The 19,120-nt window shown below is 44.3% G+C and overlaps 1 protein-coding gene across 3 annotated transcripts in view; it reads right to left on the minus strand.

Moving 5' to 3' along the window:
• LOC144824386 (rac GTPase-activating protein 1-like) overlaps window positions 1-17,730 on the minus strand; it is a 247,063-nt gene extending 229,333 nt beyond the window's left edge. For all 3 annotated transcript variants that reach the window (XM_078683497.1, XM_078683498.1, XM_078683496.1), the window contains exon 1: window positions 17,671-17,730. The gene's annotated coding sequence lies outside the window, so the exon portion shown is untranslated. The remainder of the gene's footprint in view (window positions 1-17,670) is intronic.
• Window positions 17,731-19,120: the final 1,390 nt, after the last annotated feature.

A 19,120-nucleotide genomic window follows, 5' to 3' on the forward strand; every position in this document is an offset into this window, starting at 1 on the left:
GCTCTCGCCTTGACTCACCTCCGGTCAGGCTGGCGTTGTGGCTGTCGCGGGTGGGCTCCGCATGGCTCTCTTCACCCCACACAGGGGGCTCACGCTGGGCACGTAAGTGCGGGGTATGCTCCCAGTCACCTCCTTCTTTGTCTTATCGGCCCGGGGCTTAGCTAAAGCCCCGCAGGCCTCCGCTGATTGCAGCAGGGGCGGGGGGGGGGGGGTGCTCATGACACGGGCAGCACTCTCTCCTCCTTTTTCCCCCCAAATGTTCAGGCTGGTGCACGCATGGGCACCGGCTCTGCCTCGTCGCCAATGTCGTGTTGGGCCTCATGCCCACATCACGCAAATGATGGACACAAACACTAAGAGATGCATACTAGTAACTGACCACGAGCACGTGCACCCGGGCCCTTTTTATTAGCCGGGTCACGTCACTCATGACGCCGGTGGTGGATGGGTGTGGGGTGTGTGTGCCCACTCCCATAGGGGGGGGGGGGGAGTGGTTATTAAACCAGTGCCTAGCGAGACACTAGAACGTGTCTCGCAGGACACTACAGCGTCAAGGCCGCTGCTTCGGCCCACTGGCCACACAGGTTGTGTAGGATTAAACTCGCACCGGCTGCAGAAGGCACGCGGCACGAGTACTGTTGGATAGCCGAATACGGCTCATGCTGAAGTCCAACTTTAGGCAATGATGTCACTAGCTTCTGGCAGCCCCACCCCAGCTAAGCTGAATTGAGCCAATCAGATTAGATGGTTTATTTGATGATGGGCAAAAGAGGCCTGAAATTAAACAAAATAATAAAGACTGGCTAAACAATGGTAAAATGAGATACCAAGTCGCAAGCTACTCACAGGGTGTCTGCGAGCCACCAGTAGCTCATGATCGATCGACCGGTTGTCGACCCCTAGTGAAACAATAACCAACATGGCAAATGTGAACACAAAGGCGTTGTGAGTAGAAGCAGCCAATCAAACTAATCAATTCATGAAAATTAACAGATATAGGAGGGAGTGAATTTTTTTTGAGGAGATCAAACTCGCCCTTTAATTGTATTGGCGGTGGTGGTGGTTTGGCGATGTTATCGATGGTGGTGGAATTGGTGGTGGTTGAATGGTTGTTGTGGTTAATAAAACAGGCTTTTGAAAACAACCTGTCAAGTGGCTTTAGTACAGATGACATCTAACACAGATGTGCGGTGGTCAGCTTCAGCCCATTAGCACAGGATCATATGCTACCTGGAATTCATATCACTTAATTTGCTAATCATTTCTAAATCCATTTTACTTGGGGGGAGGGTTGAAACAGACACCAGATAATGCTAGGTTAAAGTGATTGAAAGCAGGCACACGTGTTACGGGGGCGGTCGTGGGGCTTAAAAATGCATAAGTGGTTTCAGCTGAAGCAGCGCTTGTCCGGCCTGCAGTAAGAGAATCTCAATAAAGTACATAGTGCATACAGACTAAATAACAGGTCTCGTGAAACAACCAAAGTAAAGGGGCCAGTAGCTACGGGAGGTTACAAGTGAAGGCAAGGCCGTACTAAGGAGGGACCAACAAGGAGGAGAGTGGGTGTGTCTTCTCTCCCATACTCTGCTACTGCAGTCTTGCAGAGCGAGCAGCGCATGTACGCTGCCGCTAAACTCGACCTAAAAACATGACAATCTGAAAACAAAATATATATCCATCCAATATACATTTCTGAGAAGCACAGCACTGAAATGGGTGGGGTAGAAGTAATAGAATCTGCATAGCACTGGACAGGCACTAATCAAGTGGAATTCATCTGTGCTTGGTCCGAGCTCTTCAGATAGGCACGGAAGGGACGTATAGGCTGCACGTACCTCTTAGGAAGCAGAAAGGAAGAGATGCGCTGGAGTCAACCTGTGGTAAGCAGCAGATGGGAACAAAGCCCTTTATTGAAAACAATATTCTCGCAAGAGAGAGCATGCGCAACTCGCTCATGCAGGCTCGACCTAAAAAAAACCAGCATGTTCCACAATTGATGTAGACTGCAATAGCATTAAATCCATTAGATAAGTGCAACAGAATGGATGAACAGAAAATAGGCAAGATCAGGCAGCATACCTGTGATACAACCAACATAATGTTTCCAATGCAATTCAATGCTGCTTTGCCTGACAGCGCATAGCGCTTTTTAAGAAAACGTTCGTTTTTAGCTTTATTTTGTGTAATTTGATAGCGCGCTGCGTTTTTCTAGGAAAACGCTCGCTTTTGTACTTAGGGTGCATTTTATTTAGCGCGTCCCTGTTTTAACAGGGCACTGGCCCCTACCTTGCACATTAATTGTTGTACCACCGCTGCTTAGCGGGTCCGGGATCTGGGGGCTCTCAGCCTGTTGCTGCATTTGCGCCGCCATCTTGGGTGTGGGTGCCGGACCGAGCGCTCTAGCTCTCGGGGCCTCCTCCGCCCGCCCCACTTAAGGCTGGCCTTGAGCGGGTCAGCCCGATTCACCATTCTTATTCCACCTGGCTGGCGACCTGCATGCTGCTCGCTGCTTTGCCAACGGAACAGTCTGAGGGCCAACTCGGGCAAGTCTGAGATTTTATTTTTTGGTTGCGTCGTCGAGCCGGATTGGCAGCATTGGTGGCCGTCCGACATGAATCCTCCCGCTCAGTCCTCCCAGGTCGCTAAAAATTTGGGCGTCAAGTTAGACAACCAGTTGGCATTGCGAACCCACATTATTGGCCTGGCCGGTACCTGTTACGGAATCCTGAAGATGCTCCGCAAATTTTTGCCTTTGCTATCGGAGGAGCACAGGAGGATCACCGTTCAGGCTCTTATCGGTTCGAGGCTGGACTATGTCAACGCTCTCTTTCTTGGCCTCCCCGATTACCTGGTCCAGCGTCTCCAGGTGGTGCAGAACTCTGCTGCCCGGGCAATCTTCGGTCTTGGTAGGCGAGCCCGTGCCTCGGGGTTGCTTCAGAAGCTTCATTGGCTCCCTATTAGGAAGCGGATCCTGTTTAAGTCCCTGACCCTGATGCATAAAGCTCTGCATGGATCAGGGGCGGGATATCTGCAGCGGAGGCTGAACTTTTATCATCCAGTTCGTTCTCTCCGCTCAGAATCCCTCTTTAAAGCTGTGGTTCCACGGGTAAGGAAGGCTCGCGCTGGAGGGAGATCCTTTAGCTGTCGAGCTCCCCAGGTGTGGAATTCGCTTCCGCTTGCCTTGCGCAGTGTTTCTAATCTGCTTCAGTTTAGGAGGAGCCTGAAGACGTGGCTTTTTAACTCTTAGTCTGTTTCTCTATTAAATGATGTGTTTTATTTTCCTTTAGGTTTCTGTTTTTACTGTGTTGTGTTACCTTTTATCAGCCGTTGGTGGAAAAAAAGCGTCGGGACACTCCTGTTCGAGTAGCCGTACGCTATACAAAAACAACGTAACATAACATAACATAACATAACAATGCACCCAAATTATTCAACACCTCCATTCAACACTTTAACAATCTTGTGCATAGCATTCAGGCCTCTGCTCAGCATAGACAATGCCCCCAAGCCCAGGCAATCACCCTAACACACTAGTGTGCGATTGGGCCTGTCTCTAATGAAAGAAAACAAACTTGAGTCAAAGGACCTTGCCAAGTACTGTTCCATCACTCATCTCTAATTCTGTACCAAGATCACTGAAAATGTATTAGCCATCCAGCTGCAAAAATAAGCTTATTCTTAACCTCCAGTCAGGATTCTAGCCACGGTTTTGCACAGGGACTGGAACCATCCAATCAGTGGACGGGGTTTGCTCTGCAGCGACACTGACCACCCACGACTTCTGGTCTTCCTGGACCGGTGCATTCCACACAGTCAATCGCCTAGCCCTAATCTACCTTCTTACCACAGAGATGTGCTTTTAGGACATTATCCTGAAAAAAACTACCCCCCTTATGCAACTGACCATCCAATTATTGCCTCCTACACAGCACCCCAAGCTTCCATCCTCTCTCCAATCACCTTTAGAGCTAAGAAGGAATCTCCAATCTTCCTGCAAGCCAGGCGGACGCCGAGGAGGTGTAGCGCTGCCTGGAAGTCTAAACCAACTTCAAGCGACTCAACGAGTCACCCAATAGTGATAACATGCCTGCAGAAATGCCAAACCTCCAATAACAGGGTAATCTTTTAATACCAGCATCAACAACGCGGCACAGCCTGGCACCAGATGGCGCTTCCATGCACAATCAAAGGTTTATAAAACCAGGAACCAAAGAACAGCCATCAAAAGGATGCGCCTTTATCAACTGAGCATAGACACGACACGTTCACCAACATCCCAGACACATCTGCCGCATCTGCAGACATTCAAGCACAGCCAGGCCAGGAAGGAAGAACTGCAGAGAGCAGAGCCACACAAGGCCTGTCCCTCACTACAACAATGAACTGGAGCCGCATCATGCCAGGTTGGACCAGCATCCGGGTGCAAGCAAAGCTTCTCCACCAGCGGAACGAAGCTGGTGGCAAAAATGTGAAACTTTACAAAGACTACAAACTATGCTGGAGAAAAACCTAGCAAACTCACATTTTGCTCGAACATCTTGTGAAAGATGACACTTGGAGGTATTTCTTAGATATAGAATATATTTATTGAAGACGGAGACACGGAAACGTGTCTCAACTAAATGGGGCCAGAGAGCAACTGCCTGCCACGGAATCTGGCGAGCCAGACTCCATGACATAGCAGCACTCTCAGGGATGCGTCACCACACATCTCCCCCTTTTCAAACAAATTACAAACAAACGGCATCATAGCAAAAAGGTAATAAAATGCACTTATATTTTAAGACGATATGCACTTACAAATTTAACACAACAGCAAACTAGCCTTTCCTCCTTTGCAAAGGATAAAAAAAACTAATTACAAATAAAATCTTCTAATTTTCTGGGGATAAACTTTGTGCGCAAGCTCTTCCTGACGATTTCCTCTTCAACTTTTCCATTATCAATATTGGAATGGTAATTAGCAGATTTAGGCTTGGAAATAGTAAAGCTAGCACCAGGGTCAATTGCTAATCGAGAAACATTCCACCAATTCCCATCAGATAATTTTGCAGCGTTCCTTCTTAAATCCACAATTTGTCATGGCGCTTTAAATTTAGAATACTCCTTCCCAACAAGGCAAGGATTTTTGACTCGCACCCAAGATCCTAATTCCAATTTTGTTTTTACAGTATCCTTAACAATTTTCTTGGCACTAGAAACATCAGAATTGTACTTAGCTACGTCCCATGCATTGCTAATATCTACACTTTTATTAAAGCCAGAAGACATCCAATAAGGACATAACTCAGTAGTGGCTTTTCTTCCTCGCATTAACTCGAATGGAGTTTTAGTTGTAACACTGTGGGGTGTTGTCCTGTAAATCCAAATTAATTCTTTCAAAGCCATTTCCACATTCATGTTACATTTCAAAGTAGATTGAATACATTCAACTAAAACTCTATTGAATCGTTCTACTTTACCGTTACTCTGCGGACTGTACAGCGGAGTTTTGACATGTTTGATGTTACAATTTTCTAAAAATAGTTGTATCTCACTAGAGATGAACTGTACACCATTGTCAGTAAGTATCTCATTTGGGATACCTTCCCTAGCAAATACATCTTTAAAAAATTTGATGACATTAGTCGTTGTGGGTTCCATTACCCCTCTAACCTCAACCCACCTTGAAAGATGGTCGATCAAGACAAAGTATCTCATGTGGCTGGGTAAAACATGGTAAGGTCCTAGGAAATCCACTCCAACTCGCTGCCAAGCTCTTTCCGGGCAAGCGGTGAAGCAGTCAATTTCTTTTTCCGTTTTTAATACTTTGTCGCTAGTCATACATTTCCTACAATCACGAACATACAAATCAATTTCTTGATCCATCTTTGGCCACCAAAAATGGTCTCTTATTTTTCTCTTAGTGGCAGTAGCACCTAGATGACCAGAATGTGCTAAATTAATGATACGTTGTGGTTCTGAAAATTCTGGACTCGTGTAATAAACTTTGCCGCAGTATGACGATTTTCGTATCAAAAGACCGAGAATGGCTAGTACACTATGTACAAGCATTTTCGTCATATTCCAGTAACGATTTCACCTCGAAATCGTCCTTTTCGTCCTAAACCCTTGGCTTCCATTTTGTGTACAGCAGCCATTTTGTGAGTTGCCCTCACATAGGCTTATAACTACAGCCAAATTCGATTCCAAAGGACACGTACACCTTAATTGACTTCTCTGTGACCTGGGCAAGCTGAAACCATTGCCCCAGGCCGAACCTGCCCGGCCAGTTTCTTTCCCAGTGGCCGAGCGAGATAGCATCAAGGCACAACATGCCATAAACCTTTTCATCACACACACACCCTGCCTAACCTAGCTCACACTTGTCCCTGATTCTTTACATACAACTTGCTTTACGAGGAGGAGGTGCCCGTTTTTATTGGGGGTCCACCGATATCTGATGAAAATGTTGGGCCTTGCCGGGTAATTTATTGTGGGCTGAACAAATTGAAATGTGGGATTGTCATCATGACTCTGCTTCTTCTTTGTAGTGAAAATATGTGAATGGTCTACTGTAAATCTAAGAATGTTTGCCTGAAGCATAATATTTTGTATAAAAAGAGAAGCCTGGCTTTGTAAGATTGAGCAGTCTCCTGAGAATATACACACCGTGTTGTTGTACTTCTAGGACGCCTGTTACTTGGTTGCAGCCAATAAATTAGATCTTTGACTTCACCTAGAAGACTCTGAGTTTCTGTGGTCTGAATCAGGAAAGTACTCGAGGTCTTAGGGTGTACCCTGACACCGCTGGGTTACCGGTTCTGAAAAACCCAGTACCTCAGCTGGCGCCCAACGTGGGGCGATACCAGCGGTACCGGTCCAAGCCAGAGGTTTGTGAGGAGCTACGTGTGAAAACTCTGGAGGAAGGCCGCCACTTTATCGACCCCTGCATGTCGACGTGGTCCGAAAGTCTTTGCTGCGAGGTTCCCCGCTTCCTGACGGCTACGAAGGACTGCTGCCCTGGCTATCGCCCTGATTTGGACCCTTGATGTTTGGTAGAGCGAAATGATAGACGAGTCTTCTGGTGACATCATCGATATCTCAGTTAAGTATAAGTGGAGCGTCTCCCAGTCCTTAGTTGGTTCTTAGTTTGGTATCCCTTTGGGATCTTTGATTTGGAACTTGCAAGTACCAAAGCCGAAGGACTCGTGTATTCACGAGAATATCGTATTCGATAATCCTTTGAAGTTTGAAGCTAGACTAGTGAGCGAAGATGCCTGGTCTTAGCAGACTTGGAAACTTTTTTTTGTTGTGGTAATAATAGGGATTCCCGATTGGAGGACTCTTGTCCGGTTCCTCCGATTGGAACTCCAACTTATGAATTGTATGTGAAACATGGAGTAGGCCCCATCACATATAATGAAGTATGGATCAGATACACCAGAAAAGATGGTGTTTTAAAATGGCCCCCAATATGGTAGCTTTGACACGGAAATCTTAGATAACCTCGAAGTTAAACTCTTTAAGAAGAAAGCCCGGCCGGCGATGTTGGACTCTTTCCGCCTATGGCGTAAGGAAGCCAAACAGAAGGAAATTAAATTAGAGAAGAAAAATAAGAGAGAAAGGGGTATCTCGATAATGCAAGCTGCTATGCAGTTCAAAGATAACGAAGAAGAACAGATGAGTGAGCAGTTGCACAGGCAACGTAAAATGGTAACCGATAAATGTTATCCGGTTTTGCCGCCTCTTCAGCAAGATGCAGCAAAAGACCTTGAACAAGACCCCCTAATGTTGCATTTGTTGAGTTCGCCACCCCCTTATGCGCAGAATGCTACGGCACCTCCGCAGCCTTTAGCTGCGCAAACTTTGGTTGTATTGCCTCCTGCTCCTCCACAGCCACCAGCTGCTCTTCAGTTGGTTCCTACTCTTCCGGTGCAGTCTCCTCAAGGGCCACCAACTTTGACATCTGCCTTGCCTTTACTTCCTAAAACTTTGACTACTATATTGACTCCCACTCCTGGTATTCCTTCTGACACTGCCTCTGCATCTGCCTTGCCTACCCCTGCTTTTCCGCTTGTCTTTTCATCAAATTCTCCCTCTGTTCGACAAAGAGTGACTAGCACGGTCACTAGCCTTCTATATCCCTTCTTTGGGGCAACAAGCACAACCCCCGCCTCAGAGCGTACACAGTTGATTCTAGGGAGAAGGAAACGTTGAATTATTTGGCACATAAATGGGTTACCGAACCGACGAGATATGAGCTAGAGTCTGTTATGGATGTCTTCCATCAGTGGGAAGCACCAAAGCAGAGATACGTTTTTGATAAAATGTGTACTTTCCTGAGTGAGGATTTAGAAGAGAATGATTTGGAGCCTAATCCGCCTGAGTTGTGTCATATACGGTTCGAGTTTGGAAAAGGCGCAATTGTGGGTTCAGATGTTAAGAAAGCAGTTGCGACGTTGTTGTCATTGAGAAGTGAGGGTGTTTCTCGGTCATTGTTTGAGTCGGATTCCTCTGTCAAGACAATATCCCATGAGAGAAGTTCCCCCACAATGGAGAGAAGGGGACCCAAACGCTAACCCAGCCATTTTGCCACACTTTCAGCGTGTTTGGGTACATGTGTCATGGAAGCGAGCTGAAGTTTTGGCCCTTAAGCAGACATTGCCTGATCCCCGTAAAAATCCTGCAGGGTATTACAAGGAATTGTCACAGACTGCAGGTTCTTGCATTATGAATTTAGCCGACATAGACATGTTGTTTGGAAATGTTGTTCCACAGCCTTTATGGGGAAAGATTCGTCATGCAGATCATGATCAAGAGTTAGGTGACTCATGGGCCAATATTACTGCTGCAGATGCCCGACAAGTTGGTGGTGCTAAACCAGAGCCTTTAGTAGCAGAACTCCCTGATAAGATCATTAATTATATGAAAACTTTAATGCCCGCGATGCGTGTGAATTGGGATAAATTGTCTGCGTGTAAGCAGAAGAAGGATGAAACGGTATCAGATTTCTTCACCAGGTTTGAAGAAACGTTTGTCGACCACAGTGGTCAAGATATGAGTACAGAAGGTGGCCAACGGTTGTTCGTCGATAAATTTGTGCATAATTTGTTACCCGAGTTGTGTAAGAAGTTAAAAGATTCAGAGAGTTCATGGCCAGTTTCCTCTTCAGCGCAGATATTGGCTACTGCACAGTACTACGAAAATAGAGACAAAGATGAGAAAGATAGAGCAGAGAAGAAAACTAAAGAGTTAAAAACGAAGGTTCTGTTACAGCAAGCGTATCCGCCACGTGGTGGTCAAAATCGTGGTGGTCAGAGTAACTATCAGCAGCCTCAGCAGTTTCAGAGAGAAACGCAAAGGACCGAATATCCCCAACAACGTTTTCCTGTAGGCCCTAATCAGTGTGCATATTGTAAAGAGGAGGGTCATTTTAAAAGTAGTTGTCCTGCTTTATTACAGCGCATGAATGGTGTTTCCAGTGCAAGAGGTCGAGGTATTTCACAAGCACCTAGAGGTAGAGGACCTGGAAATTTCCCCCAGAACGCGCGTTCCTTTCCGCCTCAGAATTCAATGAATAGTTTTGATCAACAGAATAATGGGTCTGGTAGGACAGCTCAGTACTATGCAGATGATTACTATGCAGAGGATGAGCATATGGGAGGTAATGATTGCTAGGACAGCCATAGACAAAGAGAGGGAGTTGTTTCAGTTCCAGTAGATCAGAGTGGACCTTATGTTGAGGTGATTACATCAGGTGTGTCAGAGCCTTTTCTGTTGGATAGTGGTGCTACAAAGAGTTCTATTATGCACTCTAAACTCCCTGGCGCACCTTTGTCTGGTGAAACGAATGTATCAGTAGGTTTTTCTGGCGCCCCAGTTAGAAATCCGATTTCTGACCCTTTGTCCCTTTCTGGTGGACCTTGCGAATTCGAAGCACCCCTTATTCTGACGACAGGTTGTGGTGAAAACTTGTTAGGATTGGACTTGTTGAAAAGATTGTATGCAACGTTATATTGTTCTCCTTCAGGAGTACAACTTACACTGGGTAAGAAAGTGATTTCTCCAATGTATTTGTCAAAGGACAAACTTCCAACAGAATTGTCATCTCTCCCTAATATTCTTTGGGCTACTGGTCCTAATGATGTAGGTCTTTTGGAAATACCGCCATATGTTGTGACATTGAAAGTCAATGTTAAAATGCCACGAATTCCCCAATACAAAATCTCTAGTGAAGGTGAAAAAGGGTTGCTTGCGATCATTTACGATTTGATTGAAAAAGATGTAATTGAAGAGACAAGAGCCAACGTTTGCCACGAATTCCCCAATACAAAATCTCTAGTGAAGGTGAAAAAGGGTTGCTTGCGATCATTTACGATTTGATTGAAAAAGATGTAATTGAAGAGACAAGAGCCAACGTTTGCAATAGTCCTGTTCTGCCTGTTTTGAAACGAACTGACCCTTCCCAGCCACCTGTTTACAGATTTGTGATTGATCTTAGAGAGGTGAATAAAATAGTTGTGCCACAATTTCCAGTTGTTCCTGACATTACTGCCCTATTGACTATGATTCCAGCTTCTGCCACCTGGTTCTCGGTGATTGACTTGAAGAATGCTTTCTTCAGCATCCCGATTGCAGAGGAGAGTAGGGATATTTTCGGCTTCAGTTTAGGAGGTCGAAGTTTCCGCTTCAAACGCGCTCCCCAGGGCTACTGTGAAAGTCCATCAATATATAGTCAAGCTCTAAAAACACAGCTCGATACGATTGTTTTACCTGATGGCGCTACCCTTATTCAGTATGTAGATGATTTACATGTCGCTGCAGACACTGAGGAAATCTGTAAAGAAGCCACGTCATTATTGCGCCATGTGTGTGATTTGCATCACAAAGTGTCTCTCTCAAAATTGCAATATTGTCGACAAGAAGTGACCTATTTAGGTCATCTCTTATCGAAGGAGGGAAGGAAACTGACCCCAGAAAGAATTCAGGCAATAGCGAAATTGAGTGTGCCAAGAACACAGAGAGAAGTGCGTGCTTTCTTGGGCATTACATCATATTGCAGGCAATGGATACCAAATTTTTCGTTATTAGCCAAACCCTTGGTGGCATTAACCTGTAAAGATACACTGAATCCCGTTCCATGGTCTGAAGATTGTCAGAAAAGTTTTTCCGAATTGCGCACAGCATTATGTTCGGCTCCTGTGTTGGGTACCCCCAACTACAGTAAGCCCTTTACATAGTATGTCCATGAGAAAGGAGGTTGTGCATTATCAGTATTGACACAGTTGTTTGGAGACAAGCAGCGTCCATGCGCGTATTTTTCGTCGACTTTGGACCCGGTAGCTAAAGCATTGCAGAGTTGTTTAAGAGCCACAGCAGCAGCAGCTGTTTCTATTCGACAGTCTGCTGGGTTAGTGATGAATAACACACTGATTGTGATGGTTCCACATGCAGTTGACACGTTGTTAAACAGAACCAAGACACAGCACTTAACTAGTGCTCGATTGTCAGGTTACGAGTTGACATCGTTAGCGAGCCATGTGCATATAAAAAAATGCAACACACTTAACCCAGCTACGTTGTTGCCGATTGTAGAGGAATTAGATGATTCAGAACAGCATGATTGTTTTCTTAGATCAGAAGAAGAAACGAAAGGGAGAATAGACCTCCAGGATACTCCCCTTGCAAAGTGTGATGGTACCTTATGGGTGGATGGTTCATGCTTCAAGCTTCCGAATGGTGATACGACTGCAGCATATGCTGTCACGACTTTACATACAATTGTTGAAGCTGCACGTATCCCACATAATTCAGCTCAAGCAGCAGAATTGATTGCACTTACGAGAGCATGTGTGTTGTCGAAAGGAATGAAAGTGACTATCTATACCGACAGCCAGTATGCATTTGGTGTGGCTCACAGTTTTGGATGATTGTGGAAAGAACGTGGGTTCCTGACTTCGCATGGAGCTAAGATTCAGCATGGTCAGTTGGTGAATGAGCTTCTTGAGTCACTGACTTTGCCGTTGCAAGTTGCAATTGTGAAATGTAGCGCACACAAGAAGGTGACTGATGATGTTGGTCATGGAAATGCATTTGCTGACGAAATCGCAAAAGAAACAGCGAGGAATGTGATGAGCCGAATGTTGCAGGCCCTGCAAGATGGGTTGGTGACGTTGGAATGTGTGAAGGCACGATAGAGTGTGAAATCTATTCAAGCTGAAGCTACAGAGAAAGAGTTGAGTGTGTGGAGAGAAAGTACGGGTAAATTGGATGCCAATGGTTGTTGGATTGAATTGTCAGAGCATCAGAGATGGTTGCTACCCGATGCGCATGTGCTTGCAGTGGTTACAATGGCTCATGGAATGGCTCATATCAGTGTGAAAGGGATTTGCAAGTTGTTGGCTCCAGTATGGCAAAATGCTGGAATTCCTAAGTGTGCAGAAAATGTGGTCAAGAATTGCATGGTGTGTCTGAAATACAATCCTGGTAGGGGAACCCCAACTCCAGCTGGTCATTTTGCGCCTCCTACGTATCCGTTTGAGGTTTTGCAGCTAGATTTCATCCATATGGAGAGGTGCAACAATTTTAAATACGTACTCGTTGTTGTTTGTGCCTTTTCAAGATGGGTGGAAGCCTACCCCCTAAAAGACAACACTGCCTTATCCACAGCTAAAGCCCTTGTGAAAGAGTTCTTCCCTAGGTTTGGAATGCCGAGAATGGTCTGGAGTGACAATGGGAGTGAATTTGTGTGTCGAGTGATGAAGAAAGTATGTGAAGGGCTAGGCATTCATCAGAAATTTCACGCTGCAAATCACCCCCAATCAGCTGGACTAGTAGAATGCTACAATGGCACGCTAAAGTTAAAATTGGCCAAAATTCAAGCGAGCTCTGGTCTTAAATGGCCTGACGCTCTACCCTTAGCACTCCTATCAATAAGAATGACTGTGCATTCGCGAGTGGGACTTAGTCCATATGAGATAGTTTTCGGCCGCCCGGCCAACATATGGGGAGTGCCAAGGCCCACAAAATTTAGTGAAATCGAACACCCTGTTTTGCTTGACTATTTGTACGAATAGACGGCTAAATTGCGTGTTTTACACCAACAGGTGCATGATACACTGCCTCAGGTCTCTGAAGCTCCAGGACATCAGATCGTTCCTGGATCCTGGGTGCTGGTCAAGAACTTTCAGCGAACAAAGAACGACCAGCCCAGGTGGACCGGCCCACACCTCGTCCTTCTTTTAACGAGATCAGCTGTTCGAGTGGAAGGAAAGAAGCACTGGATCCACGGTGTACATTGCAAGAGGGTGCCTTTGCCTCTGCCGTACGACCGGTGGGTCCAGGAGGGTGTCGCCGACTCAGAGACTGAAACTGTGCCACGTTTTCTGCCTTTCAGTGATGCACGTATAAAAGGAACAATTTCTGAGAAAGAAAGTGACAAGCTCTTGCAAGCAGCTGTGCCGCCGTCAATTCGATTGAACACTACTGAGCCTGACCTCTTGTTTCAAGATCAAACAATACCTGGAAAGCAAAGATACAATCTGAGGCCGAGAACTATGAACTAATAAAATTCTCTTTCTAAGAACTATTTTTGAAAGTGCAGCTCTCCCATCTGAGAAACTTTTTTATTTTTGTTTTTCGAACCACCATCCGGGTTCCGCTGTAGGGTCGCGGTTGCCCAAAGTCTTTGGGGTGCAGCTGAAGACGTTAGGTCGACAGTTCTGGTTGGTCTAAGGGAGTTGCCCTGGACTGACAGAAGCATTCCTTAGCATAGAACACCCAACCATCGCAAGCAGCATATTATAGAGGATGGAGTTTTTCGAGATGGAGAGATCTGCCAAGGAAACGAATTTTAAAAGCAGAATATGTAAAATGATGACCAAGAAAACCTTTTTGATATTGTGCATTTTCATGGTATTCAGTGTAATGACGTTCTTAATAGGATATGTTTTATTCTCTTTTCAAGTGACATTTGCACCCACTACATCGCCCATACCTCCTCCTTCTACTGTTACCCCACACTCTTTTCAACGTCTCCCTGAACATGAATCCGCTAGGAGACTAGAGTTTATTAATAACTCCTTTGTTCAGCTCTTGCACCAACACCAACTAGTAATGAACACGACTAACTGTTGGGTGTGTGGTCTTATGCCTCACACAACGGATAAAGGTATTCCCTATCTGGTCCTGCCATTCAGCCACAATGGTTCTGTGTGGGCATACAGAACAATGTTCATCCATGCACATGAAGTCTACCCCCTATGTTCTGTAACAGATAATCCTAAGAATAGTGCTCTAGTTAAGTGTATAGTAGATATGATAAAGGAAGACATTTCTTATGAGACTATCCCTAGAGATGAGACACTAGTATACATAGGATGGAACGTAACCGGATATGGAGCTACTCTGAGTGAGAAACAGCAAGCTAAGAGATCTTCCCCGATTTGGATTGTACCCCATCAGGGTCACCTGTGTCTGCAAGGTACTGGCAAGAATCCCAGAGCTCAGTTAGGGAAGATTATCTGTACTAAAACGTATGTTTTGCAGCCCAGACTTCCCCTTCGTTCTTAGCAGCTAAGGGTACCTATTTCATCTGCCATGATAGAGCCTATACATGGTTGCCCCCTGACTTTTCGGGCACATGTTTGGTTTCATTCCTGCTGCCTCCCACCTACACAGCTGTGGCAGATTACCATAAGACAAGGATAGTTAGAGGTGTCTTCAGTAAAGAAGACACTGCAGGACAAGAATTTGGGGACTACGTAAAGGGTTTTCTGCCGTTCTGGGGACCCATGGTTAACAGCAGGAACATAAGGCAATTGACAAGGGTGGTTGAATCCACCGTGGTTGAAACTGCCGGTGCCCTTAGTAACTTGACTGCTGAGCTCCAGTCGGATCGTCTCATGGCCCTTCAGAACAGGGTCGCATTAGATGTCATACTTGCAGACCGAGGTGGGGTATGTAAATTGATCCAATCGAGTTGCTGTGTTTTCATTCCAGATAACGCTCCAACAGTGTACCAGGCCATCTCCAAACTGCATAAGATTTCCGAATCTATTCATGTGGATAAAGGAGATTGGTCGTTAATGGGATGGTTCTGGGAACTGATATCCGCCTGGGGATGGAAAATTCTGATGGTCATTGGGATGGTCTTAGCCATTCTTTTCCTGTTCTGTCTGTGCGTGCAGTGTGCTCCTGCAATATGTGGCCTCTGCGCTACATCATGTGTAAGGAAACCTATATCAAGGGACGAGCTAAGTACTAGGATGATGTTACAGCAACATCTCAATGACTTTAGGAATATAGACCTGGACTCAGATTAGCATGAGGATAGGTTAAATTGCCTATGTAAGGGCAAAAGGAGGGTTTGTGGTTCTGAAAATTCTGGATTCGTGTAATAAACTTTCCTGCAGTATGACGATTTGGTATCAAAAGACCGAGAATGGCTAGTACACTATGTACAAGCATTTTCGTCATATTCCAGTAACGATTTCACCTCAAAATCGACATTTTCATCCTAAACCCTTGGCTTCCATTTTGTGTACAGCAGCCATTTTGTGAGTCACCCTCACATAGGCTTATAACTACAGCCAAATTCGATTCCAAAGGACACGTACACCTTAATTGACTTCTCTGTGACCTGGGCAAGCTGAAACCATTGCCCCAGGCCGAACCAGCCCGGCCAGTTTCTTTCCCAGTGGCCGAGCGAGATAGCATCAAGGCACAACATGCCATAAACCTTTTCATCACACACACACACCCTGCCTAACCTTGCTCACACCTGTCCCTGATTCTTTACATACAACTTGCTTTACGAGGAGGAGGTGCCCGTTTTTATTGGGGGTCCATCGATATCTGATGAAAATGTTGGGGCTTGCCAGGTAATTTATTGTGGGCTGAACAAATTGAAATGTGGGCTTGTCATCATGACTCTGCTTTTTCTTTGTAGTGAAAATATGTGAATGGTCTACTGTAAATCTAAGAATGTTTGCCTGAAGCATAATATTTTGTATAAAAAGAGAAGCCTGGCTTTGTAAGATTGAGCAGTCTCCTAAGAATATACACACCGTGCTGTTGTACTTCTAGGACGCCTGTTACTTGGTTGCAGCCAATAAATTCGATCTTTGACTTCACCTAGAAGACTCTGAGTTTCTGTGTCTAAATCAGGAAAGTACTCGAGGTCTTAGGGTGTACCCTGACACCGCTGGGTTACCGGTTCGGTACTGGTTCTGAAAAACCCAGTACCTCAACGTTCATGAAAACAGGTCGGTGGGATAAGCCTATCACCATGCATTAGCTTATTGTATTCTAATGACAATTCATCAGACACTTTCCAAAAACTTTGAGTTTCTTATCCAAACTCTTTTCTTTCGGCCATCCTGAGACCACCATTTTTAACACCGGTTTTAAAATGGCGTCATTTTGTAACTCATGGATCCACTCATTCTCACCCATCTTCGTCGCCAGTGTGAAAGATGACACTTGGAGGTATTGCTTAGATATAGAATATATTTATTGAAGACGGAGACACGGAAACGTGTCTCAACTAAATGGGGCCAGAGAGCAACTGCCTGCCACGGAATCTGGCGAGCCAGACTCCATGACATAGCAGCACTCTCAGGGATGTGTCACCACACATCTCTTCTCCAAAAACTCACTTTTAGCAGAATATTCCAGAACAGGAAATATTTTCCAGAATATTTCGTTGGGTTCGGTGTTTACTCCTAGACAATGTGAGCCGTCTTTACAGAGCTACTCTGGCAGCTTCACAAATCTTTACACTTAAGTCAAAATGTGAGCTTTATATACATTTCCTATCTTACTACTACAACTTTACATCTATTTATTGATTTAATTTAGAGGTAGCTATAAACAAAAAAAAAAGCAAATGCTTGCGTTACTAACCACACTATTTTTTAATTAATACATATTCACACAAAATGGAAAGGTAAGAACTTGAAGCGTTTGCCACTTCGTTTAGTGTATTGCGGATCGTCAAAATATTGAACATCACTTATGAATGTGTCTGGGTTTTTTTGTATTAATTTGTAGATTAGGTTTTTTTTATTATGCATTGGTATATTTAATGGATTTTACATGTATATTTATTTGTAGCCCTGAAGAAGGTCTAATAGAAATAAACATCTTGCTACAGAAAAGGAAAGTTTTTCAAGCTGCAACAAGTTCAATTCTAAATGAATCAAAAATTTGACATTTTCACACATCCACGTCAGATCACCTAGTGGTTTGTTTCATCAGTGGCCAAATCATTTGATCTCACCATACATTATTTGCTTTTATCTTTTTGATTTACTTATTGTCAACTCGAGTGTTTTTTGAGAATGCTGGCTCATATTTCACAATAGATAGTGGGGGACAACCTTTGGGGGTCTGCTAGTAAGGGATCACGGTGGCGGATTCCTGGTTAATTTGTGCACCTCGAGTAAAATATCGCAAGATTTGGAATGTGACTGGGAATAGTGATGAGTAAAACATTAGTAGAAAGGATTCGTAACTTTTTTCAGCAGAGCAATTAAAAGCATTTGTCCACATTACTCAGCGTATTTGAATTCCATCTACAACTGAGAGGCCCATTACTGGTCAATGAGAAGTTATCTTTGGCCTCCGTAACACACTTCGAAAAGCGACCCATAGTACAGAATATGTTTCCATGAGCACGTGACGTACCTGGCTTGGTCCTGGGAATTTCACAGCAGCTAAATTTTGCTGAAATTATTTTAGAGATCTAAAAAGAATCCAAAGAAACAGTTCATTAGATAAAATGTTTGTTATTGTGGAATTGTTTAGTAACTTTTTAATATGCACAACGTAGGTGTTATTTTAAACATTAGATATGTAGGTTTACCGTCCTACAACATTGAACTACAGAATTACGGAAGTATCAAACTCCAGATACACCCCGGCCCTCCTCCGTCCGAGCTAGGCTGAGCTAGAAGTGACAGGGAGAGGTGTGGCGCAGAGGCCAGAGAGGCTGCCTCACGGGTCGACCCCCGGCTCAGCTCAGCATCACGTGACTCTGGGAAACAGTTCACTTAATATCTCCGACGGCCCCCAGAGCCTTGAACTCTTTAGGAGTGCGCTTTACAAATATATATATATTTTTTATTTATTTGGAGTGTAAAGGACAGTTGACAATTATGTTTTCTCTTTGTGAAATAAATAAAATATCAGAGTACAAGAAAAAATTGACTTCTTGGAATAGAATGTTAAATTTGCAGTTGATCAGCTTAATAAAAGCCTCTTAATGTATTTCCTATTTCTCAGTTGGCTGTCTGATTTTGAATCTTTGTTCAATACGTAAATTGTCCCTCCTAGGTTTGTGATTTTTTTTTATATTTTAAAAATATTTGCATAGATTTAATGAAACATTTCTTTAGTATTTGCTACAGGACGATGGACTACATGTTATGCACGCCCTGCGACAGGCAAGGGGCAGAGAACCAAGACAGGCACAGGTACAGCTAACAGGCATCCAGCTGCGGCACCGTGGATGAAACTGCTGGATTGGGGTGGGGTGGGGGAGGGGGGTTGCTGTAAAGATTTAAAATACGAGTATTATTTTAAAAAATGAAGTTTATTGGTAGAACGGCACATAGCAATCTTCAGGTTGAAGAACACGAAATAAACTGTCCCTAAAAGAACTTGGAACCTGGAACATAAGTAGCACACGCAGGTGCTGGATTCCAGTTCTAGGATATAAATAATAAAAGTGCACTGTATAACAAACAAGCATATGTAGTGCACAATGTAACATCTCCCCCTTTAAGCATAAAAATATAAATAATAACAGAATCACAAACAGAATGAGAAAACAATTTATGATAAAAATCTTGAAGGGCAACACAACAGGTCTGGCATTGCTCTTAACCCTGTGAGCAATGGTTTGAGAAGAATGAGCATCTTCCCGTGTATCCGGACTGTGATCATTACTAGTTGTCACAAATTTATATCTGGCAACTTTCCTTACATTCCAAACTCTACCATCTTGTGTAATCACAGAATTTTTACACACTTTCACAATTTTGATGGGGTTACCAAATTTGGAATAACCTTTGTGATTAAACGTTGGCTTTTTAATCCTCACCCATTCGCCTACCACAAAATCAGGAACTTTTAC

Source organism: Lissotriton helveticus, chromosome 3_1, assembly GCF_964261635.1.
Source record: "Lissotriton helveticus chromosome 3_1, aLisHel1.1, whole genome shotgun sequence".
NCBI lineage: Eukaryota > Metazoa > Chordata > Amphibia > Caudata > Salamandridae > Lissotriton > Lissotriton helveticus.